The sequence below is a fragment of the Rhinatrema bivittatum genome, chromosome 8 (genome assembly GCF_901001135.1).
Source record: "Rhinatrema bivittatum chromosome 8, aRhiBiv1.1, whole genome shotgun sequence".
Lineage (NCBI taxonomy): Eukaryota > Metazoa > Chordata > Amphibia > Gymnophiona > Rhinatrematidae > Rhinatrema > Rhinatrema bivittatum.
The window spans coordinates 36,846,550-36,859,870 of NC_042622.1; the positions used below are offsets into that span (position 1 = coordinate 36,846,550).

The following is a 13,321-nucleotide window of genomic DNA, read 5'->3' on the forward strand; positions in this document are numbered from 1 at the left end:
GGATAAGATAATGGTGCAGGGGGTGAAGATTTAAAATTTCTTACAAACTGGGAAACGTTCTGGGTAAGGGGAATCCTATTCCAATGGTATGGGCTCTACTTAACCAAGGTGGAACCCAGCTTCTGGCACCAACATTTACAAAAGTAGCTAGAGCAGCTTTTAAACTAGACTATGAGGGACAGCCAACAGTCACTCAGAAGTGCATGGTTTGGAGGGAGCAGCAGTAGCTCCACTAAGTTTGTATGGGGGGGGGGGGGCTTAGCAGAGGCACAGTGAATCTCAGGACAGGCAAGTGCAAAATACCTTTCCCTCCAGCCAGACTGGGACATGGCAAGCTCCTTGTCTGATGGGGCTGTCCCTGCCTCTCCTCTGGAGCTGCCCTGATTCAAATGCAACAGCAGTGTAAATTGCCTTCTTTAGAAGATTTGCTAGTCAGTCACAGGTGCTACTGAGGTGACTGAACCAGGAAAACTAAAAGCACAAGGTAATGGCATATAAATTACTTATTGCATTTCCTTACAGCTCCAGAATGGGCCCTGAATGGGAACGTTTAGGAACCACTGCGTGATAATATTTGTGTTTGGATTTCTAGTGGTTCAACACGAAGGGGTGGTCAATGGTCCTTCTGTGAATGTCAGGAGGCAGGGCCATAATCTTAAAGAAATGAATAGCATACAATAGCACTCAGGCAGGAGGAGGAGTAGCCTTAGTAGTTAGGGCAGTGGCTACAAGACAAGGAAACCAAAGTTCAAACCCCACTGCTACTCCTTGTGACTTTACACTCTGTTATCTCAGGTACAAGTTTAGATTATAAACCTACTGGGGATAGGGAAGCACCCCAGTGTAATCCATTTTGGAAAGCAGAATAGACATTAAAAAAAAAAAAGTCCCATCCATTCTGCAAAGTTTCCTTATTACAATATCACAGACGCTTCATCTCTTGTTTTACTTTCACTTCCTTGCGACCAAGGATCCTTTTTCTTGAACTCTGTTACTGTGTTTCCTCCACCACTTTCATGCATCCACCATCCTTTCTGTGATGAAATATTTTCTAATATTACTCCCTTAGAGCCTCATAGTACGATCTCTTGTTCTAGAACTTTCCATTGAATAATCTTGTTCATTATGTATACCTTTGAGGTATTTAAAGGTCTCTATCATACCTCTGCTGGCTCTCCGCTCCTCTAGGGTATATATATTTAGATCCTTAAGTCTCTTTTCATAGGGTTTATGGTGCAGATTCTGCTCCAGTTTGCGAACCCTTCTCTAGACTATCTCCTTCTGGAGGTATGGATTCCAGAATGGGTCACAATGCTTTATAGGAAGAAAAAGAAACCAATCTGGTTCTCAAAAGAAGTGGCTGAAAAAATAAAGGAAAAAGAACCCAGGGAAGAATATCTGGGGCAACTGAGGGAGACGAAAAAAGAAATCAGGAAAGCAAAAGGTCAAGTGGAAGATAGGATTGCCAAAAAGGTAAAGCGAGGTGACAAAACATTTTTCAGATATATCAGAGAAAGAAGGGAGGTCCGTAGTGGCATAGTGAAATTGAAAAGTGACAAGGAACAAAGAGGCCGATGTAATAAAGTGCGCCGAAGCTGCCGTGGGTTTGTGCGCGCATGTACGCGTGTTTGTACGTGCGTTTTCCCGCGCAAAGCCCTAAACGGGGATGTAATAAGGGTTTTGTGCCTGGGAAAAAACTGCGTACGAACTCGCTTACAGACCCGCGGTTTTTCTTGCGCAAATACATGCTAATGGCATGCAAAGGAGGTGATTAGCTAATCATAGGCAATGCAGGGAGCCGCGCTAATGTTAGTGCGGGTTTTTTAATACGTGCTTTTTACCGCCATGGTCAGGGCACGAGTTAAGTGTCAGCGCCAACTTGGGGGGGAGGGCTATGTCGGCATCTGAGCGTCTTGAAAACCACCTAGCTGAGTGCCTACCTCGGTGTCCAAATGGCCAGCTTAGCTAGGTGCTTTTCTGGGTGTCGGAATGGCCAGCTTAGGTAGGTGCTTCCCTAGGCGCTGAGTTGAGCTCTGTTTCTATGATCAATATGGAGACCTCAATTAGCGACCTTTCAGTATATTGTGCTCCCTGGGTTTTAAACTGACTCTGAACCTCCAGAGGTATCACAAAGTAGGAAGAGGCTGAATATGTTGTGCATGTAGGAAAAGTAATCAAAACCTGCCTTTCAAGAATTACCGGTAGGCCAGCATAATGTCAAAGTAAAGGCACGCTACAGGAAATGTGATTGTCTTATCTGCTCTAGCATCCCTGGAAAGCACCTTCACCAGCAGATATCTTCCTTGTTTTACTTGAAGTACCTTTGTTTTTCTTCAGGATTTTTTAATGTGGCTTGTTGCTTTATCATTATTATTATTAGTTTGGTCTTTATTTCTCTCAGTTTCCTTTATTTGATCAGCTACTTTCTATTGAAAGGAAATAAAACCTGCTGATAGCAAGGGATATAAATGCCGCAAGTCCAAATCAGAAATATCAGCTTATTCTGTACCTTTCCATGACTATTATCATAAATACACGTCTCAGGTATACACATGCACAATACAAGCCCCCACAGGCCTGCAGATTTGTGCAGAAGTGAGGCAACCGTATGTGAAGCAAGAGAGCCTACTCAACCTATGGCTTGGGGAAATTATCGGAGTGCGACAAAAGCTTTGCTTCTCTGGATCAGCTCAGAGCAATAGGGACTTGGAAAAGTTGGCCCCATGTGAAATGAGTTCTAGGGGACATAGCAGAAACCTTCACTTCACAGTCTCCCACGCTCACACACACACACACACACACACACACACACACACATCGGACTCCTGTGCATCTGTACAATCTGCTGCATGCCTTGTAAGTGATTTTTGTGACAAGGACACCAGAGCAAGTGAAAGACCGTGAAAATCCCCACGAGGATCTGCCTCGTGTTAGCAGACTGAACTTACCGGCCTATAATATGTTTTTCAGCTGTATGTTGTAGACAAAAAAGAAAAAGAAAAATACACCAGTACGCAGGCCGATCAGATATTTTGGTCAGAGCGTGTAACCGGACGTCTGGTAGAAAATCAGGCTGTACGAGGCAGGAAAACATGAGCTTAGAGGGAGGATATAACCCTTGAGATTCTCCCCCTTTGCAGTCGTACCCTCTGCAAAGACTTCACTCCTAACCTGTGGTTAACCCCTTCGGCGTTCCAGATGTTCGTAGATTTTCAAAGGGGCTTCACACATATGTGCATGGAAGTAGCATTTGCTTGCATGCTTGCCATTTTAGAAACGCTGAGCGTGTGCGCGCACTTTCTGGTTTGCACGTACGTTTTACCAGCTGAAAAAAAAAAGGGGCGATCTCGGGCCGTTCTGGGGGAGGGGTTCAGAAGCGCCAGCAGGAGTTGCTGTCTTGTAAGAAGAGATATGCGTTTGCATTACCAAACTTATTCGTACCCTTTTACAACTGCTAATTGACTCATGCAAGTGAGCTCAGACTTCTCTGCCTGAGGTTTATAGGGGGGGGGGGGGGGGGGTGTCAGGGTGAAGTGAGAGAAGGTCTAGGTGAACCGGAGATGGACTGGGTGAACTTGCAGAGGTATTGGCGAACTGGAGATTTGAAGTACACTCACAAGTATTTTCAAAATGGTATACACACATAATGCTATAAAACACCTGCCTCTGCATAAAAAGCTGGGTTATTACACCTACAAGTTATATTTTTTATGCACCTAAAATATATGCGCATATGTTTATAATATAGGTAGAGAAAGTGTGCATTTTCTTGCATTGGAAATATTTGCGCGTACTTAAAAACACGCATGTACTTTTGCACTGTTTTAGAAACTGTGTGGCTCCAGCTGTACAGTTTATAAAATGCTAAGGTAAATCTCCGTGCATCCACTTATGCGTATAAACACTGTACTGTGGATAGGTCTGAAAGTTAGGCTCTATGAGGGGGGTACTGGCACCATTGGGATACAATAACATTACAGCTGTTCCCAAAGCAGGAGGATTAAACTTAAAAGGAAAAATCAGCAGCTAACAGCAGTAGGATGGAAGGAACACAGGTAACCTATAATGGCCCATATGGTGCTTATGGGGCATTCCCTCTGAAGAACTTATTACTCTGGGTTATCATTATTACTTGTCTTGCAGGCCCTGTAGCTTCTTAGTTTTGCCCTTAATTCTCTTAATAATAAGTGTCTGATCCCACATGACCTGCTCATATTTGCCCCATATGCCAAATTTCAGTAAAGAAAATGTAAAAAACAATATGGGGTAGATTTTCAAAAGCCTACGTGCGCCGGGCCTATTTTAAAAAGGCCCGGCCACGCGCATAAAGCCCCGGGACGCACGTAAGTCCTGGGGCCGAAGAAAAGGGGCGGTCCAGGGGCAGGGCAGAGCTCGAGGCCCCCGGCACAGCGGCCGTTTGCCTGCTTCGAGCAGGCGCAAGTAAGTTAAAACATTGGGGGGGGGGAGGTTAGGGGAGGGGGTAGGGAATTTCCCTCCCAGGCCGATCCTAAATTGGAGCGGCCTGGGAGGGAACGGGGGAAGGCCGCGGGCATCGGCGCGCACAAGTTGCACAATTGTGCACCCCCTTGCGCGTGCCGACCCCCAATTTTATAACATGCGCGCGCATGTTATAAAATCGGGCGTCCCTGTGCGCGTGGAACCTTTTAAAATCTACCCCTATATGGGCAGGACAGTTTTTAAAGCCGTTTATGCAGGTAAATAGCGATTTACCACACGTAAATGAAAACCGGGCTCCCTCCGTGCAGCTGTTTCACCAAGCTTGCGCATTTAGCCACATTCAGAGGTGTCCTGGCGAGGAAAATCGTGCGCATAGATTGCATTTTCCAATCCAAGCATTGCTCTTTTCCAATTAGTGTCTGCCCTATAACCCTGGCAAAGTTTCAAAGGGAAAGCAGGCATGCACTTTCATTTTGGCAATTAGCTCAAACCGCGGGTGTAAAATCTATTTATATTTTTAATTACTGTAAGTCACATCGATCTTAGAATTGGATTTTCGGGAAATCAAGAAAGAAAATAAGCTTATGCACATAATTATAACATTTCCTATTAAAGTCACAGCTTTGCGAGGTGGAAGATTGCCCCTGTCTGATCACCCCCTGAATGCAGCAATGCAAGACACAGAAAAAACACTCAAGAACAAAAGCCAATTCTTAAAATCAAATTACATTTCCCTTCCAAAGAAAGATGCCCTGGGGAGAAGGCAATCTTCTCTCCCAACCAAATCAGATCACCAGGGTAATGCAAATTGAAAAATACCCCAGGAATTTTGTCCAAAAATAGATTAGAATGGATACTAAAAGGCCAATATTGAGCGCCATTTCTCCAGCTAAGTTCAGACTTAGCTGACTGGCGCCAAAACGTTTTATCTGGCACCAAAATTTTTATCTGGCCAAACAGTTTATCTGGCTAGCTTGGGGGTAGGGCAGGTATGTTCTGGGGCGGGCCGTTATCTGGATGGACACTGATTTTTGTGTTATTTGGCTACCATAGCGGATTAACTTTAGGATGCCAAAGAAAAGTCCTTATGTTGACTGGACAGAGTTATCCAACTAACTTTAACATAGTTTGTATTTCTGACAAACAGGGTCATTTATCAATTCGTGTTAAATAGCACAACACTCATTAGTATGCAAATTTCACATGTCCTATGCAAGTGAGAGGAGTGTGGGCAGAGGTAATGGTAATAAGCAGCTCCTAACGCCAATTGCAATAGATTAACGCATGGCAACGCAGGTTTCAATGTCAGAAAAAAACCACGCTTTTTTTTCTGGGCCCACAGTTTCAACACATATGAGAGAGAGAGAAAAACCAATATGTAACATAACTATTTATACCACTGTAAGCGAGGACACTTTTTTTTTAATTTGTAAATTTTTCTTTTTATTGGCATCAAAGAAGCAACAATCATAACAGGTATATCAGAACAGGTCACAAATAATATATTCATTAATACATGGACACATTTAACTCAGGGTGAGGTTTGGGGGGAGGGAGGGATTTACATACACAGTAGGAGGTACGAACAGCAAAGTTGACATCACTGAAAATTTTCTGTTTGAATTGATGAAATAAGCTAGGTAGAGAGTGCATCAAGATAGGCAGAGAGTACATTGTGCAAATCAACTCCTCTTGTAGTTTTCATCAATTCAAACAACAGAAAATGCTCAGAGATGTCAACCTGCCCCACCCCCAACATCCTTTAATTGTCCCTATTTTGAACACTTGGAGTAAAGCACTTATTAATTCTCAATTATCATCAGTACCAGCCCCCTTGTCTCCCCTCTGAGATAATCCGGATTTTCCAGAGCAATTTTGCACACAAATATTTTGCACATGGGGGAAGTTGCACTTTCACAGGGTTGGTCAGACGTATAATAATGCAGAAGTTCTTTCTATTGATCAATTGCAAGGGTTAGGGGAAAAATGGATCTAGTTAGTCAGGATAGGTGTGGCGTGACTGTGGGGAGAAGAGAGCTTTTTTTTCATATTTGGTGGACAGGCCCTAAAATATAAATATATTGGTCTGAGATTCTCTCCTGGATATATCACTTCTTGGGCATTAACTTACCATTAGATCCTTTGGTTATACTTTTGGGTGAGCCGCAAGGGGATTTTCCACCGGTTAAGAAGAGGGGTATTGCTTTGGCAAATCATTTGTTAGTCGCAGCCAGGAGAAATGTCGCCCGTCACCGGAGATCAACTTCCACTCCTTTGCTTGGGTGGTTGCACCTGTTTTGGCAGGTATATACAATGGAGGTCATAACCTATCCATTATGGGATCTATTTCCTAATGGGCCCAAGATATGGGAGCCATTGCATTACAAAATAACTCCACTGTTACTGGCAATTGATTAATTTGGCTGTGCATAAGGTATTTTATAAAGAATCTACTCTATAAATTCCTTATTCTGGAGCTCATCTCTACACTGAGGCTTAGATTGCTTGAATACTTTGCTGTTCCTTTTCTTGGTTAAACCTAGATATTTTTTAGATTTGTATTTACTGCGTTAATTTTACTGTTTTTCGTCTAGCATTGTAAAGTGTCTTATTCATTAAAAATTTATAAAATAAAAAATAAAGATATAGAAACACAGATGTCATTTCCTGTACCGTTTTGTGTCATTTTATATCTGAAATGACACAAAACCTAATGAAACTTTGTTGCATTAAGTCATTTTAGCAAGACCTGTTTTATACAGTGCATCTTTATTTCGCAAATAGTGTGAATCAAACGTTTCAGTGAATGCTATTTGCAAAAATGGCATAAGTTGTAAAGAGTAACATGCTCGGAAAACAAAGGACAGGAGCAAAACAAATGAAACAGATGGGAAAAAATGAAAATGAAATGAAAAAAACAATTTTTTTCCATGCACAAACCCTAATTTATGGCACTGACTTTGCACCTTCAAAGTCCACGGCTACAGAAGTACCCGAGGCACCAACCAGCCAATGAAATTTTGGGCAAAGAACTACAGGGATTTCAACAGGTTAATAATTGGACTGATATTCAGAGAGCTAGCCGTGTTAGTCTGGTGTAGAAAAATGATATGAGGCGGGTGACACCTTATAGAATAACCAGTTTATTGAGGGCTGAGCTTTTTGAGGAGAGTCCACTTCATCAGAATGAGTTACCAATCAGAAACTAAGGGCCTCATTTACCAATATCGCATTGGTAATGCATTAAGGGGTGTTTCCCATGCAAATGAGGCTTTTTTCATGCATCGCGAATACATTTGCGCAAATTGCGAAGTTTCCCTGCTGCACGATATAACACCCAAGGAATCATCGCAGTGCATGAAAGTGTCTGAACAGCCTATTTCAGGAGAGAGAGAGAGAGAGAGAGAGAGAGAGAGAGAGAGAGAGAGAGAGAGAGAGAGAGAGAGAGAGAGAGAGAGAGAGAGAGAGAGAGAGAGCGCCTTGCTATAGTAGCTACTCCCTAGACAGGTATTTGTATCCCTATGGGAGGCCCACCTAGTAACTCGAGGTGGGGATTAGGTAGGAGTGTAGGGGGTTGGGGGCCACTTTCACATTCAACATGAGATGTACAAACAGTACAGTGATCTCTTGTGAAGCTTTGCTGGCCTTCGGAGTGAGGAAACTCACTCCAAGATGAGATTTGGGCAATGTTCTCTCAACCTAGCTTGTTGTTGCCCAGCTGGAGTGTCCATCAAGCTAGGTGTAGCTATTGGCCGCGTTAGGAGCCGCGCTAACACTGCGGCTGTTTCGCGGCACACGATAACTCTTTTCTACTTAACATATGCTCCGCCCCCTGAATGCATTCGCAAATCGCGTTAACGGCTGTTAGCCCGATTTGCGGAATTATCGCCTGCGGTAACTCCTTGGAAAATGACCCCCTAAATCTGGTGCCCTGAGACCAGGGTGAGTCAGCAATTTATAAAATGTTTAAATCAAGTGTGTCTATAGGTTCTCTGGCATGTGTTTATACTGTAGGTTTTCTGCATGGCAATGAGTTTGTTAAAACAAGCTGAGACTAATATCTGTGCGTGCATGTAGCCTCTTGGTAAGAATAATCTTGCTCGTAAAACAAAAGTAGTTTATTCATGTCTGTGGGCATGGATGATGCATTTTCTAGTAGAGCAGGGCAAGAAGTCAGTATTCTGTTGGCACTCATTATACTGTGGAAGATATCCAAATCCAATTAAAAGCTCAAGGATAATGGTGCAACTAAGCAAGTCATCAGTATATCAGCTTTGTTGTGCCAGCTTGGAATGGCTGTCAGTGGTGGGGAAAAAAGCGACATGTTTGACAACCATTGAGAGCCAAAAGGTGTCTCCACTGCCCCACTGAACTTATAGGGGCAGATTTTAAAAGCCCTACGCGCGCCAGGCCTATTTTCAAAAGGCCCGGTGGCGTGCATAAAGCCCCGGGACGCGTGTAAGTCCCGGGGCTTGAAAAAAGGGGCAGTTTGTGGGCGGGGTGGGGCCGAAGCCTCCAGGCACAGCGGCCGTTTGCTGCTGTGCCCGGGATCGCGGGCCAGCCATTGGCCGGCGCGCACAACTTGCGCCTGCCAAAGGCAGGCGTAACTCTGTAAGTACATTTTTTAGATGGGTTTAGCTTAGGGCTGGGGGGAGCGGGAGAGTTAAGGGAAAGGAAGGTAGGGTGAGGGGGTAGGGAAGTTCCCTCCGAGGCCGCTTCGATTTCGGAGCAGCCTGGGAGGGAACGGAAGAAGGCAGCACGGCTCAGCGCACACAAGGTGCACAATTTTATAACATGCACAATTTTATAATTTTATATCATGCGCGCGCATGTTATAAAATGGGGCGTACATTTGTGCGCGCGGGTAGCGCATATGTTTTCAAATCCTGCCCATACTGTATCAGGAAAGGAACTGGGACAGGAAACCAAACTGGGTTTCTACCTCTCAGAGGGCGCTCCAGTCTTGTTTCAATAAGCCTGTGGTTTCTAATTTCCCCTAGCACCATGACAAGAAAGAATTAAGGAGTTGTGTCAAAAACTGAAGATTACGCAGTATTCAGCTTGAAACTTGTCTTGGCTGAGAGAAAAAAAACTGGAGCTAAAACAGTTGCTTTATTTGTGTCAGAGTATATGTGAGTGTGAACATGTCTGGGTGTCAGTGAGAGTTCCAGGGCTCTCACAGAAGGAAACCTCAAAAAGGGTAAAAACATCTAAAAATCTAAAAATATGGAACTAGCACCAAGGTTGGCTCTGGTCCCTTTCTCACTAGGGTAATGACCAGGCTGTGAAACCCAGTATCCAAACAAGGGAACAAATCAAGAAAAACATTCCTATTCTCCGATTCCTAACGAAAATGCCACACTTAGCTACTAGATGCTGCAAGCTTCTTTTAGAAACAGCAGAAGGATGGCTATTCTAGCAGCCTCAGTGGAGGAGCTGTTCCCTCCCTCAACGACCTTTCCTATCCTAGCTCAAAGGGATCAGGACCAGGGCTTCTATAGTGACAATCCCAAAGAGTCATCACATACATATTCATCATCTGCTTTTAAATATTTATTCTTTTTTATTAGTATGATTTTATTATGATGATGGATATTTTATATTTATTAATCTTTTTGTTTGTTTTATGATACATGGTGATGTTTCTGTTTTTCCATTGTTATGCTGGTTTGTTGTAGTTTCCGGTATGGTTTTTGTCAATACATTTCAATGATTCAAATCATTCTTACTCAATCGTCCTCAGAAAATCAATTTTGGAAATTACAGCTCCTCATGGTACTTTACCAACACAGGTGTCCCACAGGAATCATCTCTATCGGCTATATTTTTCAACACATACATTTTACCACTCTGCCACCTTCTCGATGTGATTTTTAAAATATATGCGGATGATATTCAGTTTTTAGTTCCTTCTCTATTTCCTGGCCCAACACCCTCTCTCTAACCAGTTTATACCTGAAAATTGTCAGTACATGGCTGTCCCATAATCACCTAAAATTAAATACCACAAAAACTAAAATTACAATTCTAAATATTCTATTCTGTGGTATTCTATTACATCCCCATCCAAACGCTTACTGACTACACTAACTCTTGACAATCACATCATCCAAACTGCACACCATGTACATAATTTGGGCGTTATAATTGATTCTAACATATCTCTAACCACGAACATTTCGGCAATAGTAAAAAAATCATTCTACAAACTTCACTTACTTAAAAACTTAAAACCATTTCTTTTTCCAAATGATTTCTGAAAAGTCTTACAAGCCCTCATATTAACTGGAATAGACTATTGTAATTCTCTCTATCTAGGTCTTCCAGCTTTTTCGATTTGTCCTCCAGCTCATTCAAAATATCGCTGCCTGCCTACTAACTAATACCCCTTGTCGTGAACACATATCACTCCAACACTACAATATTTACACTGGTTATCAATACAATTTTGAATCCAATATAAAATACTAACCATAATTCACAATTTAATCTACAACTCATTGACAGTATGGCTTTGCTCTGTCTTGTGATTATATAAACTGTCACGGCAATTACGTTCGATGGATAAATGTCTACTTGAAATACCCACCATCAAAACTGCATGACTAGATCTAACACACAAATGTGCATTTTCAGTGGCTGGTCCCACTTTGTGGAACACATTACCCAAATCTATCCGCCTTATTTCTACTGCCAAAGAATTTTAAAAAAGCGCTTAAAACTCATTTGTGTCCATTGCCTTTAAGAAAATAAATCACCCATAACTCTTGTCCAGCATTTTTATCTTGCTGCTTTTAATATCTCTCGTATCTTCTAAAGTTTTATTTTATTGTATTTTCAATTTCTTTTATTATTATGATGTATTTATAAACTGCTTAGTTCACATATTGCTTGTATAGGCAGTATATAAAAAGTTTTAATTCAATAAATAAAATATTTATACATTATGGGCCGGATTTTAAAAACTTATGCGCTTAAAAACCCGGGGTTTATGCACGTGGCCAGGCCTTACGCGCACCAAGCCAATTTTCAAAGGGCCCGGCCACGCGCATAAATCCCGGTACGCGTGTAAGTCCCGGGGCTAATCAAAGGGGCGGTCCGGGGGGCAGGGCAGGGCTACTGGCGCCCAGCACAGCGGACATTTGCCGCTGTGCCGGGGGATCGCGCGCCGACACCCTAACTTGCTCCGAAGCAGGAGCAAAAGATAAGATAATTTTGGGGGTATTTAGGATAGGGATAGGGGGAGGGCAGCGAAGGGAAGGGGAAGGGAGGTTAGGCTAGGGGGTTAGGAAGTTCCTTCCCAGCCTGCTCCTTAATTGTTGCCATGCGTAATTGGAATAGTCTACCCCCCCCTTGCGCGCGCCGACCCAAAATTTTATAACATGCACGCGCAAATCACGCATCCATGTGTGCGCGCCTGGTAGCACATGCACATGGACGCGCGCGCACACCTTTTGAAAATCTACCCCTACGGTTTCTTTATTCTGTATTTAGTGAGGGTCTGTCTGCATTCTGTATATACAGCTAAATTGAGGTGTTCTGCTAACCTGTAGTTTCTGTGTAGGGATCAATAGCAGCCTGGCTTGTTCTGCTTTCCTAATCTGAAGTGTATTGGTGCCTTAGGGCCTGGTGTAATATTTGGAGTGCTGCTTTTTTCATACATAGGGTTGTTATTGTTTGAGTGCTTTCGCTATTAGTGCTGTTTTAATGTGGGAGGTTTATTATTCTGTGACTGTAATTCAATATACTCATTGCTTTCTGAGGCTAAGTCCACACACAACATGCGTTGTAGTGTAGGCCTAACACCATAAGGGTTCCAAAGGGCACACATGCAAATGTATGCAAATGAAAGGGAGGAATCACCCTGCCTCACCCCTGGTTCTCAAGTGTCGCCAGATTTTCAATTGTTTCATTTTGAAAATGAAAGGAAATAGGAAATATTGTTGTCATTTTCTATTTAATTTATAACGAATGCACATCCCTAGATATTTGGGGGGCTTCTGGGATATTGTCTTACCCTCTTCCAGGCGAGCAAACCTGCAAATATTTATCATAACATTTCTTCTATGATTAACTGCCCCTCCCTTCACCTCAGAATGGGGTTGCATGTGAGATGCACTAACCTGAAACAGAAACAGCCAGAGATAAGCACCTGTCTCCTGTTCTCTTATCAGAGTCTGCTTACAGCATCTACATTTGTTTCTAAGAAAGAGGAAAGGAAATGCAGAACAGGAATTCTTAGAAAAATTGATCCGTGAACACAGCCAATTTTAGCACAAGCACTGCCTTCCCTGGCCGGTATTAGTAGGTGTCCTCCAGTGATGGTTTTCTGCCAGGTCATATCAGGCCACTGACCTGCAACCTTTTTGAAATGTGGCAAATTCACTTTTAAAGAATTTGCCACAGCTCAAGGTTCTGGAGACTGGTGAAAGGTGCCGGCACCATGAGCATTTTCAAAGTTTACGGGATGAGTTCCAGCACCTTCTGCAAGCTGATCCCATGAGATGGGGTAGCTCGAGGTGCTTATCCTGCCTACCCCCACCCACCCCCAATCCTGACTGTGCTGTGGCAGCTGACAGAGCTCATCCTGCCAGCTGCTGAAAACAGGAGGCTGCCACCCTGCGGAAAGGTAGGAAGAGAAAGAAGGTCTGGGCCTGGACAAGATCTCCACAGGCAGACACTCCCTTCCCCTCCCCCTAACCCGGTTCCTGTTTTCTTGCAAAATCACCCCTGGACCCTCCCTGGAGCACCTCACAGCAGCACCCCTTCAAAGCCACTGTTGTGCTCTTGACGTGGCATTGCCCTGTGTGACCTCAGAGGCCGCACACCCCTAAAGCCAACCCAGTCTCCAAACGATGCTCTT

The 13,321-nt window shown here is 43.3% G+C and overlaps 1 protein-coding gene and 1 long non-coding RNA gene across 3 annotated transcripts in view; one reads left to right on the top strand and one right to left on the bottom strand.

Annotated features, from left to right (window-relative positions):
- The window catches only part of LOC115098191, a 100,211-nt gene that overhangs the window by 23,918 nt on the left and 62,972 nt on the right, over positions 1 to 13,321 (bottom strand). For both annotated transcript variants that reach the window (XR_003858442.1, XR_003858443.1), the window contains exons 4-5: positions 12,582 to 12,660; positions 6,590 to 6,750 (exon numbers count right to left, since the gene is read on the bottom strand). This is a non-coding gene — a long non-coding RNA (uncharacterized LOC115098191). The remainder of the gene's footprint in view (positions 1 to 6,589; positions 6,751 to 12,581; positions 12,661 to 13,321) is intronic.
- HNF4A (hepatocyte nuclear factor 4 alpha) overlaps positions 1 to 13,321 on the top strand; it is a 167,915-nt gene that overhangs the window by 15,277 nt on the left and 139,317 nt on the right. The window lies entirely within an intron of this gene.